We start from the raw sequence: 16,361 nt of genomic DNA on the forward strand, positions 1-16,361 counted from the left end.
CAGAGCCCAGTCTGTGATCCTCGGTCCAGGGAATTATTACCCAATTAGCTTGTTGGACGTTGTCTTAAAAATTATACGAGATATCTTTTGGGGAGATTAGAGGATTGGGCAGAAAATAGAAAATTATTTACTAACGGACAAGCTGGTTTTCAAAATGGCTGCTCCACTACAGAGAATTTTTATTCTTTCTTATTTGATCTACAAATTTACCCCTCTGATGCAGTCTTTATTAGTCTAATATTGGCATTTGATTCCACTGATAGAAAGCATCTGTGGGGCCAAGTGGAGACCTCTGGAATAGATGCCTCCTGGTTACCTTTTCTTTTAAGAGCTCTTCACAGGCAGAGACCAAGATTAGGATAGGCTTGGATGGGGAACTAATTGATTCCACCCCAATTACAAAGGACTGGGCTGCCTTTTAGCCCTTTTCTTTTTAACTTTTATATTAATTATGTTGTTTTAGTATTAAAAGGGGATCAGTATTTTCCACCTAAAAAGTCTGTTTTACTATATGCAGACAATATGGTTCTATGACAAACATCATGGGACTGAAACATTTATTACATGCATTTGGTTCATACTGTCTGCGGGAGGGCCTTTCGATACATTACTCCAAAATCAAAGTAATTGTTTTTAGTTGAAGACAGAGCTTGCATAAATGGAGGATTGATGAGCAATATATTGAATAAGTTAGTTGTCTCTCCTACCCAGGCATTCGATTCCCACAAAATGAGTTGTGGGATAAACACATTCAGATGACAAAAGAAAAGACCTCAGATTCAATGCAAGCTGTGTTACATTTCACCTCGACTCATGGAGGCAACAACAGCCCTTACACTGATTGAGGCCCCGGGATGCCAAATTGTATATGGCACAGAAATATGGGGATGGAATGATGCCATGGGATTGGAAGTGATTCAAAACAAGTTTCTTAGGAAGATTCTTGATCTCCCAGATAATATCTTAGTTGCTCTTCTTAGAGCTGAGGCAGGCAAGAATTCTATTTTATCTAAAGTGCAATACTGTAATATCAAAATTTGGCTTCACATTCATAGTATGTGTCCACAACACTTCCCAAGGGTATGCTTAAAGGAACCGGTCAGTTGGGTTTTTGTATGTAAATGTCCATAGTTAGAGTATATTCAGAATTCTTTGCATTTTCTAGGCCTCTTAGAATAGGAAATGATTAGATTTAAGTTTAAAATGTGAAATCCCGAATCAAGTTTAGTTTAGACAATATTAATAAGCAAGTAGACATGGCAGTTGTTTCCATTACAAATGTGTCTCCTTGGTTCCCCCTGGTTATTTAGACATCTTGTCCAATAACGGGTTCAGAAGGGCCTTTATTGTTCTCTATTTTCAGTCTATGTAGTCAGCTCACTTAGAAGGCTGATATAGTGGCATTGAGAAATCTAACTGCCTCTGTTCATGTGGCTCTGAGTAGATGGAAGACCTACCATATTATTATTTGTATTGCTACTTGTGGTCAAAATGACGTTCCATGTTTCTGTTTTGGATGCCTTTTTCTATGACTTCTCAGAAAATAGAATATTTATTAGGAATTGACAATGTATCTGTGATCCAAGTGCTTGCATTATTTGCGTGGTCAGCTGCTAAAATAAAGAAAAGACAAGTGTCATGGTGATTATACAGGATTTAATTGGTTTTATGTTCTTTTAAATTTGTATTTATATATATTTTAATATTCTAAAATTTTAGATTTTGTTTAAAAAAAAATGTAAATAAAATTTAATTTTTGGCACATTAGCCTATGGCTAAGTCCCTGTTAATAAACTTGACTTGACTAGGCATAGAAGGATGGGTGTTATGCAAATCTGGTCTGGGGTCTCACACAGACCTCTACCTCCTCATTTGACAGGCCATCCTAACTACATTTTACATGTTGTCACTAGCCCGGGGACAAGCATCAAGTTCAAAGAGATGAGTCACCAATTTCAGCATACAATTTACAGTACAATAATTATTTCTTAATTTCAGTGCTTATTGAACAACACACTTTTCTTAAAAAAAGAGGCAGGTAAACATTCTTTTGGAACCATTTCTTCAGGATTCTGAAACATTTTTTCCATATTTGGTTATGTGCTGGAAAAGCCTATTAATAAGCCTGTGGACCAAGAGATCAAATCTAAGGAGACCAGAATAGACTATAATAATAAAATATTATAAGTGATTTTTTCCAATATAGAAGGATGAACTAAATGGTGAAATGGTTAATGAAAGGCATTCCTGATGTTAGGAAAGCATTTATAAATAAGAATACCACCTCAAAACAATACAAATTAAGCTAAAATTGTAACTATATAGAATTCCACCCACTTGAAAATTCATAGTGTTCAGCGTTGTTCAAACTGCTGAAAATGTCACCTACATGGTTGTGCAGCAGATGGCTTTCTTCAGTAGCAAGATTAGCCTGCTAAGTGACACCCAACTCCTCCTTACCCACCCAAAAACCTCACCAGAAGATCAACTCCAACACCCATTATGGATTGAACAGATCTGTATATGATAGCCAATGCTCAGGCCCCTGTATCCTCAACACCTACTTCCCTGTATAGCTTGAACAAAGGAGTCTTGAAAAGCAATTTCCAGGAAAGATTATTAATTAGTATTTGATGTAAGGGGTCTGTGGTTCTGTTACAAGCTGCTCCTGTGTGTCTAGTGGCCACATTTATATATTTTACTGTACTGGAGGGAAATATAAAATAGCATATGCTCCTTTGTTTCACTGTGTTCATGCTTCTAACTTTTTCTGGTTGACAATTTCCAGTGTGTTGCGTGTAATCAAAAAAGAAATAGAAAAGAAAATGTAACACAAACTGTCACGTACCTTACACTGCACCTACTTGTGATGTGTTTAGCCTGGAAATCTGCTTCTCTGGGATGCTTCCTAGGAAACCAAATTAAGCCTAATGGCATGTAATAGCAAGGACTGCTGTTAACAGTAAATCACTGAGGTGACTCAAATTACTGAGGGTTACCTGCAGGTGATTAAGTGCTATTCAGATAGGAATATCTTCTCTTTGTGATATTTAGAGGTTGAAGATGCTTTTCTTACCTTTAAAGATGCATGGCCAATGATGCAAAATTGCTGTAATAGCTTTCTCAGAACCTTCTCAGGACCTTTCTTCTCAAAGTTAATGCTCATCGGGTCGATAATGCAACATTGGGAGATTTCACCCCCTTTCCCTCCCCGAAAAAAAAGCGCCAGTGTATAGACAAGGCCTCAGTGGTGAAATACAGTATAATAGTAATGATTACTGTGTACTAATTTCATAGAAAGAATATGATCATAGGCATACTTGGGTAGTAGAATGGAAAGGTCTATAGAACAAAGGGGATGTCAGACTCATTATAGGACAACACATAATGCTAAAATGAGTTCTTTGTGATTAAATGAAATTGTAGAGAAAAGAGAAAAGACAAATGTTCCTGCTTAAAATGACAAAAGATGAAGTATTCTGGCAGTGGTATGATGTTTTAAAAACCACTTTAGATGTTTTTAGAATAGCTGCAATAAGTACAAATAACTATCCACATACATTAAAGCAAGCCACAGGTTAATGCATTAAATCCACAAAAGCCAAAAAACTTACAGATGATGTTCCCTCAGCCATCATCAGTCTTAGGCCAATTAAACATGTGGTTCTTTAGGGATCCACCTTACACATACACACTATCAATTACTGCTCAGGTGGGGCTCTGATCTGATGCGTAGGGATTCAAATAGCAGACTATAGTGGCTATTCCCCACTGCCACATTGCAAGGGTTGCTCTGTTGTTGCAGAGCACTCAGAGCTGGTACATTTGTTTGTGATTTCCTGGCTCCTCCACTTCTATACTGTATGTAATGTGTGTCAGGGGAAGAGAGGTTCTAGGAGGCAGTGCATAAAGAAAAGGATTCAGTTGACATTAATATTGCAAGAAAAGCAAGGAGGGAAAAAAAGAGAGATGAGTGAATCCAAGCAAATGAAAAAGGAGATGAGAGAGAAAAAGGCAGAGGGACTAACAAGGAGGAAAGGGAGAGAGAAAGGAAAGAAAAATAGGGTCTATGATGAAGAAAAGAAAAGCAGAAATAGATGAGAGCTTCTATCTAAAAATAAGTACTGAGTGGGGCTGATGCTGCAAACGGTTACTTATGAGAGTAGCCATCACTCACACGAGGAGTCCCACTGAAGAAAATTAGACTTCTTGCATATATAGGAGCTAGTCATGTGAGGAAAGGTTTTCAGGTTTGAGACTCTTGTATTTTTTTCTCTTAAGAATAATATAAAAGAATTTCAGTAACAACTAGTCACTAACTTTTCCACAACTGTGGACACTGAGCTGGGTTTTCAGTATTTGATGATAACTTTTCTGACTAAAAATGTGAGATTAATGAGGTTAATATAGCTCAAATGATTGTTACTAAGTGTGATGGGTTCGGTCACAGAGACCCCCTTGGGACTGTCACCTGACGTGCTGAAATTACCTCTGAGACTGTTTTCCCTGCCAGCTTGGGACTTCCAGAACCCTGTTTTGTTGAGCCAGACACACTAGCCTGCTGCAACACAGACCCAGGGTCCAGGCCACGCACCCGAAGCTGCAGGTTTTAAGTGAAAACAGCTCTGCAGGTTACCTGACTCCAGCATCTAGACACCCAGCTCCCAATGGGATCCAAACTCCAAATAAATCCATTTTACTCTGTATAAAACTTATATAGGATAAACTCATAAATTGTCCACCCTATATAACACTGATAGAGAGAGATGCACAGCTGTTTGCTCCCCCAGGTATTAATCAATTACTCTGGGTTCATTAATAAATAAAAGTGATTTTATTAAGTATAAAAAGTAGGATTTAAGTGGTTTCAAGTAATAACAGACAAAGTAAGTCACCAAGCAAAATAAAGCAAAAACAGGCAAGTCTAAGCCTAATATATTAAGAAACTGATTACAGGTAATATCTCACCCTCAGAGATGTTCCAATAAGCTTCTTTCATGGACTAGACTCCTTCCTAGTCTGGGCCCAATCCTTGTTAGTTCCAGCAGCCATCTCAGGTGGTAACTAGGGGTTTTCTCATGACTGGCAGCCCCCTTTGTCCTGTTCCACCCCCTTTTATAGCTTTGGCACAAGACAGGAATCTTTTGTCTCTCTGGGTCCCCACCCCCTATTCTAAATGGAAACGTACCAGATTTAAGATGGATTCCAGTATCATGTGACATGGTCACATGTCCTGTGAGGCCCCAGCCTCCATTCTTGCTGGTCTGGGCCACATGTACACAGGAAGGTTTGCAAGTAAACAGAGCCATTTACAGTTCATTGATTCTGAAGGACCCTCAATGGCTTCCACTTAATATGTTTACATCAGTAATACAAGATTATATTTTATTCTCCTAATTTCAGATATGGAAATAATACATGCAAACAAATAGGATGAACACACTCAGTAAATTATAAACTTTGTAATGATGCAAGAGACCTTTTGCATAAAGCATATTCCAGTTACATCATATTCACATTCATAAGCATATTTTCATAAAGAATATGGAAGGCAACATCACACAAGTACTTCTTAACATTGATTAAAACTAAACTACACACTTTGCTTGAGGGTTCTGCATGGTTTTTCTGCTCAGTTTCCAAGCAAAAAGCCTAATCAATTCCTTGCAGTCCTGCAGTATATATGAGAGTAGCTGCTGTACTCAGCCATTTCCAGCATTCACTAGTCTCTCTGAAGGGCCAGATTCTGTTAATGATCATGCCTTTGCTCACATTAAGAAGCATTTTACTCCACAAGCAGTCCCATTGGCTTTACCTCAGCATGAACCAGGATATCAGCACCCAGGCCTAAATGATCAGGCGATCTAGTCCAATAGCAAATGTTGAGAATACGAGATCCAATCCTCTTCACAGTGTTGTCAATGGGAATTTGCCATTGATTTTAATAGGGGTAGGACTGGAGCCTTTATTTGTATAAATCAGAGTGATTGCAAAGCTGAGGTCAATCTAATTTCATTCCAAATAATGCTGTAGTCCTCTGAATGGAAAAGGCTTAGTTCTGTGTTCCATTTTCTTTTGACGTGGAGAGATGTTTGGAATAGAGTCCATTTAACCACTCATAACATTTTCCCACACAATAAAGAGTGGATCCAGATGTTTGTAAAAGTGTCCAAAGGAGAATTTTCTTGACATTGTCCAAGAATGTTTTCATGAGTGGTTGTATTAGTAGGAAATTGAGAGATTGTGTATATAGGAAGTTGGATCTTATTATTACTATTTATTTGGCGTGAAACAAGATTACCTCCCCATTGTATTAGGCAGGGTACAAGCACTGAGTATCTGTGCCAAAGGGAAAATTAAATTGGTTACGTATAATTATGAGGTTTTATTTAAATTAGAAGATCAGAGAGCTGAGATATTCAATGAGACATCCAAAATTTGTTGTGCACAATCTTACCAGCGATCTCTAATTTTCAGTTATTCTAGACTGGCCTATAGATTGACCAACTAAGATACAAATGTCATATTGTGTGCAATTTCTTCATCCCAGATCAACAGATTTCATAACTGGATTCCATTAAAGTGATGTTGGGCATTTATATAGGAAGTGTATTAGTACAGTAGTGTGCTATTATACATCTGTCTCAATACTAAGGCATCTGGGAATAAATTAATTCTTCCTAAAATCAAATCCATTTTACAATATAAGTGAAAGGTCAAAAATGTAGAAATAACTATGGAAGGGTCATGCTGCCTAAATGCCAGCTTTCTCTCCAGTGTTTAATGTTATTTGTGTGTTTCCCTCTGAGTATAGGAAATATGTTAAAGGAATGAATGAATGATCTTGCATGTGTATAGCACCTTTCCTCCAAATAGATCCTTTACTATCTGACTGTACATATAGGAATCACTTTGTTCACCAGAGGGTGAAACACAGCAATGTTTAGAACAGGGTAACCAGATAGCAAGTGTGAAAAATCAGGACAATTTTTGGGGGTAGGAGAGGGGGCAGAAGATGTATAGTTGCATATATAATATAAAGCCCCCAATATTCGGATGGTCCAGATAATATCAGGACGTCTGGTCACCCTAGTTTAGAAACACAACAACATGACAAAGGTTTCTTAACAATTGGTTCGGGACAGGAAATAAAGAATGGCATAGCAACTGAAAAAACAGGATGAATTTTGATAAATAGCCAAACTTGCTCAGCAGTAGAAGCAGAGTGACAAAAAAGGCCCTAGGATTGGAAGAAACCACTGACTTGCTGGCTGAAAATGAGGGGGAAGAAAGAAATGTCTGGTAAAACCAGTGTGCTTCCTCCAATGCAAAAAGAAGGAATAGTCTTGCATATGTGCTGTTGCTGTTAGAGCTGCTGGAATATCATCCATGATTCATTGAGATATATTGCCATAAGACTTTTTCTTTACCAAAAAAAAAAAAAAGAGTATTCAACAGAGTATCTAGAGGTACCTTCAGATGGAACAAAGTAATTCTAGACAACCATACATAGACAATATTTTAACAAGGAACTCCTGCAAAAAAAATTCCCTTCAATTCTGATAAACCATGGGACCCAAGAATGTGCATGCTTGTAAATAAACTATATGAAGAATGGGGAGTTTATACATTTGTCTCCCATTTAAACAAAAATTCTCTTCAATAACCTTAACCAATGGGAAGGAAACTCACGTTGGAAAAATAATATTATAATGACAAGTTTAGGCTTTGTTCCTGAAAACTATACTAGGACTGATTTACTACTGCATTACTCCAGTACCAGCATAAAACTGGAGTAACACAGTGGTGAATCAGGCCCACTGACTAAACTGACAGTATAGACTTGTATAATTCAAAGATATCAACAGGGGTGAAAGCCTTAGAGAGGAATATGGAAAGGAAATACATTGCAGTGCATCCCCATGGTAATAAATGTGTTCTTCAGAAATATATTTTTGATCCTTAAGCTCTGGCAAATATGATTTAACAGTACTCAGAAAGGGGCAAATTCAACTGGAGGCATGTAAACCACCTAAACCTCTTTTGAATTTGATATAATTTTAATGACACATCAGGCACATCAGTATTTACCACAGTGCTTGCAGTTTCCTAGTTCAAAAACAAATGAAACAATAATAATATACCCAGGAGGCAAAGAAAGTTAATATGCATTTGTATGTATTTTAAAGTTAAATTACCCTCCACTTTGCAATACATCTTTTGGCTTTAAAGCTGGGCCGAAAGTGCTCTCCAAAAAACACAGGGTCTGCCATCACTTTTGTAGCCTCCTATATCTCCATCTCCCTCCATTTATTGTCACTCTTTGCTTAAAATTGTAATGCTTAATTTTAATTGTAAGCTCCTTGGTGCAGGCATCTGCCTTTTTCTTTCTCTATACAGTGCCATGAGCGCCTAGATGTCTAAATAATAATTAAATATATTAAAAGAATGTTAAGGTTGCAAAGCAAACCACTCAAAAGTAGGAAATGCAAGAATTAAGTTTGTCTGTGCATTGAGAAGAGACACATTCTTCCTGCTCACAGTTCTGGTGTCTGGTGCCATAAGCAGCTGGGAGCAATTGCAGGGAAAGTCCTGTTTAGTCCCTGCAACTCTGGACTGGAGCATGCTGGTTGCAGATGGAGTGTCTGGAGAATTTAGCCGCCAAACTTGAATGTCTTTAGTGAGAACTGTGAACCAAGATTTTTGTAACTTATAACTTGTCCAAATTCGGGTGGATTTTCATAGGAACAGGAAAAGGCACATCCTTGACACTAGGGTGACCCTGCCTGGAACCAAATAGTGTCAGGGTGACCCCTCCCATCAAATTCCAAGTCCCTGCTCCAAAACATTGGAGGTGCTAGAACATCTCAACAAGTTGTAAGACTTTATTTTTAACATGGGCAACACAATGTATTTTTTTTTCTAATTTCATTCTTGGGAATAGGTGAACCATTTTTTGTTGAAACTTTCCAGAAATGTTCAGCCTGAGGCACTCACTTGGTATGGGAAATTTCAGAGTTAAAGTTAGATGTTATTAGCAACTGAAAAGAGGGGTTTATAATGGAAGGTGTGGGCACCCTTAACTACAGATGGTCCTGTCAGCTCTGCCTATAATAAATGAATGTAAATACTAGTAACAAGACTCAAGGGATGGAATGTAATGAGTTGAAATCCGATTTTAGGACTCAGATTATTTGAATACATATAAGGCCTTTGAGCAGCACTGACCTAGCCTGGGCCCACAGATGCCAAGGCCAGAAGGGACCATTGTGATCATCTAGTAGGACCACTGCACAGAGGCCATAGAACATCCCCCAAAATAATTCCTGGAGCATCTCTGTAAGAAAAAAGATCCCATCCTGATTTAAAAATGACCAGAGACATATAGTCCACCGGGACCCTTGGTAAATTTAGACCTTCTTTCTATCTCAGCCTATTTCTCAGCTCTCTTCCCTCTCTCTTTGTCTCTGGTTCCCTCTCCCCCTCCCCGGCAGCCCTGCTTAGCACAGCCCTGATTGGGCCGGGGGGAGGCCCCACCTGCCGCGGAGTGGGTGGCTGGGGAGGGGACAGGAGGAGCGGTGCAGTCCGCTGGCCAAATACACGTTTCAAACATGAGTTTGCCGGAGCCAGAAGCTCTGGGAGCGGAGCGGCGCCTTCCCCAGCGGCTCTGAGCGGGCCGGGCCGCGGCACAGGGACAAAGCAGGGGGCAGCGCAGCGCTCGCGCTATGGTGAGCGAAGGCAATTTCGGGCAAGCGAGATGCGCGAGTCTCTCTCCTTTGGGGACAGACTCAAACTCCGGTCGCGCCCCAGAAGGGGGCGGGGGGTCAGCAGCGCTGTTTGGGGGGGGGGCGGTGCCCTGTTGTGCTGGGGAGAGTCCCGCCTGCAGAGCTGGGTTGCTCCCGTGCAGCGGCAGGTGAGGACGGGAAACAGGTGGCTCTGGGGTGTCTGTGTGTTACCCCCCATCCCCACCAGGAGCAGCGGGGACGCTGAGCAGCGCTGGGAAGGAGCTCAGCCCTCACCGCCCCCCGACTGTCCCTCACCGGGTTTCACCCCTTTCCCCTCCCCCTCGCTGTTCGCCCCTTGTCCGTAGTACGGATTCGTCAATCACGCCCTGGAGCTGCTGGTGATCCGGAATTACGGCCCGGAGGTTTGGGAGGACATCAAGTAAGTGCCGCCCCCGGCGCGCTGCGAGGGGCCCCGGCTCGCTCTGTCCGGGAGCCGCCTCCCCTCGGGGCAAGACGCCCCCCCGTTCCCCCCGCTGTTCGCCCCGATCCGCCCCTGGCCTGCCGCCGTGCGGATCGTGGCTCCCTTTCCCCGTAGGGATCCCCCCGCCCGGGCACTCTGCGCGGCAGCCGCGGCTGGTTCCCACGCTCCTGTCAGGGCGGGAGGGAGCGGAGGCAGCCGCAGCAGCCCGGGGGACACGGGTCAGGGCCGCGGGGCGAGAGGCAGCTCCCGGCTCGCTGGCGCTTGGTGAGCAGATCGCCCAGGTTCGTGGGAAGGAAGGAGCAAGGTCGGTTCCACCGACTCAGCCGCCTCCTGAATGGGCCGATCCGAGCTCAGTTGCTCGTGGGAATGTTGCAAACGCGCCAGCAGCCTCCAGCGCTGATCCCAGGCTGAGCTCCCGGGTGAGAGTCCAGGGGCTCCAGCGCATCCCCGCTCGCAGCCCGATCCCTTCTTCACACCGCGGCAGCTGAGCTAGGCTGAGTACAGTGAGGTACAGGATATTTATTAGTGCATATGGAGAAATGTATGTTGCGCGCATGCATTACGATTTAGGATTCCTCTCTCTGCATAGGAACGTGTAAGCAGTAACACTATGGCTTGAAATATGTACGGGACATGGGAAACTAGGTTAGCTGACAAAATAACGATTTGTAACGCTCACTTTGCTTAACCCAGGCCCATGACTGTCTACTGACAAATTTACAGTAAATCCAACAGGAGTCCACATATATGGTTTATGTATATTTCTATTTAATATTTGAAATAATCTCCAAACAAACTGGAATGTTAAGATAGGATGTGCACTTACTGGAGCTTTGTACATTGTGCTTTTATAAAAGACCTCACCAATTGATAGTAGATGTCAAGTTAGTGAAATCAGACTGGGTAGCTATCTCATTCTTTTTCTGGATGTTTTTCTGAATTTGTATATAAAATAAAATGTACAAACATGGATTTAGTCAACATAATTATTTTATACTGTATCTAATTTTACACTATTTCTTCAGTTTTATACTTTTTATTGCATATTTTCTGAGAAGAAATGGAACTCAAGAACTGTTTTATAAACATTTTTACTAAAAGTTTGCCTTTTTCTACTAATTTCCTCAGCCTCACTATTTTTAATTTAAAAAAGTTGTTTTTGTTTATGACTATATGCTTATAGTTTCTTTGTTGGGTTGATGGAGTTCTTTCTGCTTCAGTGGCACTAATTTAAGATTAACATATGGCTTAGTAGTTAACTTTTTAAAAATCAGATGAATGTATAAACACTTGAAAAAGCTTCTCTCCGATATAAAAGAGTAGTTTTATGCATCTTATGTACTCTGTCAAGCTGATCCAGTGCTGCTCCTAAAATGGCTGTATTTTCAGAAGTGTCTGTTTGGCCGAGTATGCACTGAGATGGTTTTCTTATGTTCTGTGGCTGAATTAACAGCAGGAAAACTCTTAACTAGAGATATAACATTAATAAAAAATGTATATTACGGTGCACATAGCTAGTCTCTGTCACAGTGTGGCGGCTTGTATTATACGCTTGTTGATATATGGGTTATTCTATACTGCATTAGTTAGTCTAGGCAAAATTAATAAGACTTCTGACAGACACTGTAATTTTTTGAGGAAAACAGCATATTTGCTCACTAAGACTTTCCATTCTGCAATTATAGAATAAGCTAACTGAGGAATTCTTCATCGGAAAATGTAAAGCAATAACAAAACAAAAGATGCTTGTGTTTGCTTATTCATTACATTAGTTAGGCAGTGAACAACGTGGGCTTTTAGTAACTCTGAATGGCCTAATCCAACAACCATTGCTCAGGCAAAACTCCCATAGACGTCATTAGGTGGTTTCCTTGAGTTAGGAATATGGGATCAGCCCCCAACTGCAGAAAATAGGGTGAGGGAACATGTAAATTAAACTAAGCAAGAGGTGATATTTCTAATTTTTCCAGCAATTATGATAGTACAAGACAAACATGGATTTCAGTTATGGAAATCTTCTCTGCTTGAAATTAACTGCAAAACGAGGTGAATATGCTGGGTTATGCCATTCAAATGTGATATAAATACACTTAATGGGAAATTCAGTTTACTTTATAATGGTACTTAAGACAGCTCGTGGCTCATCAGGGCTGTACGTATGGCTGTGGATTCTGTAGCTCTGATCAGTGTTCTCTTTACCAATCATAAGAGCATAAGATGAGCCACTAGATAAATGTGAGGTAGCATGTGGAGTATTGAGCAGCTGAACTGGTTATATGGAAGCCTTTACAGACAGCCAGGGAAGATGAGGAGGAATGAGAGAGGAAATATGTTTTTGATGTTTGTCTCATGGCATTATGTCAGTCTGCAGTGATTGTCATGAAGCAAATACCATCACAGAATGTCAGGATGTTGTGCAGTGAGTATCATCTTTTTGACTTTGCTGATAAAATGGCTCCCCATCTTTTCTACCATTGACTTAGCTATGTCTGCATATGCATTTAAAATAATGAAAAGTTTTCTGACAAAAAGAATAAAGGACATCACAGGATAATATTAATGGTTGTGTACAATTGGAAAAGAGGAAATACAAGAAGGAAAAAGTCCATAGATCTTTGTCTTACTCTGAGTAATGTTTGGTTAATTGTCTGTCCACATCCCAGAGAGATGTAGCGAGGCCAGCCTAACCGTGGTGTAGACGGTTCTAGGTCGATGGAACACATTGAAAGGCAATTGAAACCTTGTTATGTAATGGAGAGGAACATAAAATATCACAGACATTGTACATACATATGCTATTCACTTGAAATATTGTGATTAAAAACTGTAAAAACAAACCAACCAGAAACCAATAAAATGTTTCATTGTGTTACAAAAATTATATTTGTTTGTTTTGTTAAAAACTGGGCTGTGAAATGTTATAATTTTGGAAATTATTCTATAAAATATCAAGTATCTCAGAATTTTTGGAAATACTGGGAAACAAATAGAATGCTGTTCAAAATTAGGTACAAAGAAAGGTATTAAAGAAATGCATTTGTCTTCATAAGGCAGATATATTTTGACAGGATTTTGCAGCTTTTGTAGAGATTCAGAAAGACTGTATTCAGCATACACACAAACTTTTTATTTTTTTAAAACAGCTTCAGAATGGAAATTACAAGCCTTTAAAATATTTGTAAATGGTTTACTGGAAAGGTTTACTGGAAACTAAAGTAAGATATGTTTTATGTAATTTTGCAATGTTGACATCTAGAAATCTTTAGGTGCCATGTTGCATATTTTGTTAGCAATTCAAAACTGAGTTATGCAATGCTAACATTTTTTTGTTGCTAGTCATACATTCAGTTCTACAATCACTTTTCAAACCATTTTGTCCACATAGTTATGACAACATTACATTTATTCAATTGTTTAGCATTATATTGAAGTTTTGCACCAAATAAATTTTAAAGGACAAAAAAATTGAGCCATTTGATGTAACATTTGAAGATTCCTTCTAGCAGATATTCAATAACCTGACATGGTTTTAAAATGTAGAGTTCCAGTAGGTTTTAAATGGGCTATTTGTACCAATGGTACGGAATCATACTTATTAGATAAATGTGATACTTTAAAATAATATTTAGCGCTACAGCCTCAATTCAGGAAAGAATGCATCCTTTTGAATACAGAGCTTAAACACACACACAACTTTAAAATTCTATTGGAACTTAAGCACCTTCTTAAAATCAAGCGGGTGTGATGGATTTAAGCAGTTGCATCAGTGCTTTCCTGTACCAGGACCTAAACCCTGAAGTCAGTGGTTGTTTTCGTTTAATAAGGACTCCAGAATTTGCTGAATACAGCAGTTTGTAGTATTAATTTAAATTCTTGTTTATTGCTCTGCTGGTATGAAGCAATGGAAGAGACTGTTCTATCATCTCTAATGAAGCCTTTTATACATGTTGCACAGCTATTGATTACCACTGATTAAGTAATGTGCTGTTATCCAGTGTTGTTGTTTCTGCTAATGTCATTCCGAGATACACAGCTAATGTTCTTTAGACATTCTTGATTGCTCATTTATTTCACATAGTGTGTATCGTATACATCTTCATTCTTCCCTATGTGGAGTTTGGAGGAGCTTTTGTTTTGTTTTGAATTTTCTGGTAACAATTTCTAAATTGTAGACTGATCTGACATCCAGCCATGTGTGATGCAGTGGGATTTTTTCCCCTAGGGAAAACAAAGTGAAATGCTTTATTGCATGATAGTCTAAGTCAGAGCAGTACTATTCTCTAGGGGTAAATTTTAGCTTAGGGCATAGGGCCCACACAAGGTTCTGTGCACCATTTCAGCTCCATAAGATGACTTTTAGGCTTTAAAATGATTAGGGTCTTGCACAGGCCTTCTACCTTTAGATGAATTTCACGGTATAAAAATGTGTGGATTTTGAGGCAGGAGGGGATTATATTTAACAACTGAGCCTGCTGGCAGTTGCTCTAATAGGTTTTTCTTTAATAGTATGTTATGACCTTTATTTTATTTAAAGTAGCATCCATGCCACCTCTAAATTTTGTTTAATCTTTAACGTTTATCTTTAGGGCCTATCACAGGGTATGATGCCCCACACTCTGCCTCTCACTTTGCAAGCAGTCCTCACACACTCCTGGGTAAGTTCACCACAGTATGCTTTATTTACAAAGTCTTTATATAGTTTTGTGTCCCCACAGCATAAGACTTTCCTCAAGCTTCTACCTACTCCCTAAGTATGGGGAGAGGGGTAAAGAGATCTCACTTCTCTGAGATCATGGGCTTCTTTGCCTACTCTCCCTCCCAATCCCCTCTGTTTCCCTTCCTGTCTCTTATTTAACAGCCCTCAGCTGATGAGCTGAATCGCCTTATTAACTGGTTAATTACTCAGTCCTAATCAATTATCTCACAATTTGGCCTATGTGGAATGCTTACAAAGTGCACGGAATGTTCACCCAGCTCTGGGCTACTCCATTCTGTCAGAAGGCCTTTTTGACTGATCTCATTTTACTGGAAATCCCTCTTTCTAAAATTTACTGTTACTTTTTGGTACCTTACCTGACCATTGGATGTTGAACCTAATTATATTGTGATCCCTATTACTTAGTGACTCAGCTACTGTCACTTCTTGAATTAGCTTCTCTGTGTTACTTAAGACTTAGTCAAAAATAGCATCTCCTATTGTGTGTGCTCTAGATCTAGCTGTTTCAAGAAGCAATCACTTAAAATGTCATTAAATTGTTTCTCTGAACCTTGTCTTGTTGTGCCATTAGATCAGTTTATATGTGGGTTTTTTAATCATTATTATAATTTTGTTAGATTTTATTGCCCCTTTGATCTCTCTCTATGATGGTACTCAGTTGCTTTTACTTGATCTGAAGGTCAGTAGTATAGTCTTACTAATGTATTTACATTCTTACAGCTTGGGGAGTTGTCCATATAGGTTCATCTGTGTGGTCCCCTCCACTCACAAGTTTTGTCTTACTGGATTCTATGAAATTCTAGCCAATGTTGCTGGGCTGATTTCTTGTAGATGTCACAGCAGAGGTGAGCCTTGAGGATGAATGAAGAGCGGGTAGTGACTTTACATATTATTTCACAGAGGGCATTTCCTGTGTAAGGGACTTGGCTCCACCTCTCAGGCATTGTGCCTTGTCTGGGTGCATGGGGTGGCTATACTGTATCTTTTTAGGAGATGCAGCAACTTTCTCCCTCTCCAGCTGCAAAAAGGGAGCAACACCCTGAAGAATTGTTCCACAGAAGGTTATCTCTAAGGCACTGTGGTGCTTGGTGCTCTCCCTGGGGCTGTGTCATGTATGCATCAGTCTACTCACAGCTGTGTGTATTGGCACACTCTATTGAAAACTGGTCAATCCTATAGTGGAGGAACTTGGGGAGAGTGCATTAGCTGAGTACACAGTGATCCAGAAAGCAGGTGTATGTATGCCATCATGGCAGGTGTGAGCCAGTTCTAAAGACTTGATTAAAGGCGGCAGAGTCTGGCCTTTAGGGCTTCATTTGCACTGCTTATTCTCATGTAGAGCAACTCATGCGTGTAGTCTAGTAAGTTAGATGGGAGCAAAAACTAGTCAATGTGAGGAACAGGTTTGGAATCAGTACTCTAGTTATTTCCCCTCTGC

At 39.9% G+C, this 16,361-nt stretch overlaps 1 protein-coding gene across 3 annotated transcripts in view; it reads left to right on the forward strand.

Annotated features, from left to right (window-relative positions):
* Positions 1-9,628: 9,628 nt before the first annotated feature.
* GUCY1A1 (guanylate cyclase 1 soluble subunit alpha 1) overlaps positions 9,629-16,361 on the forward strand; it is a 48,116-nt gene continuing 41,383 nt past the window's right edge. For 2 of the 3 annotated variants that reach the window (XM_045017468.1, XM_045017472.1), the window contains exons 1-2: positions 9,674-9,728; positions 14,793-14,861. The gene's annotated coding sequence lies outside the window, so the exon portion shown is untranslated. Of the gene's footprint in view, positions 9,729-14,792; positions 14,862-16,361 lie in introns of all 3 variants that reach the window. The other variant, XM_045017470.1, reaches the window with a different exon arrangement.

The sequence above is a fragment of the Mauremys mutica genome, chromosome 5 (assembly GCF_020497125.1).
Source record: "Mauremys mutica isolate MM-2020 ecotype Southern chromosome 5, ASM2049712v1, whole genome shotgun sequence".
In the NCBI taxonomy this organism is placed as follows: domain Eukaryota; kingdom Metazoa; phylum Chordata; order Testudines; family Geoemydidae; genus Mauremys; species Mauremys mutica.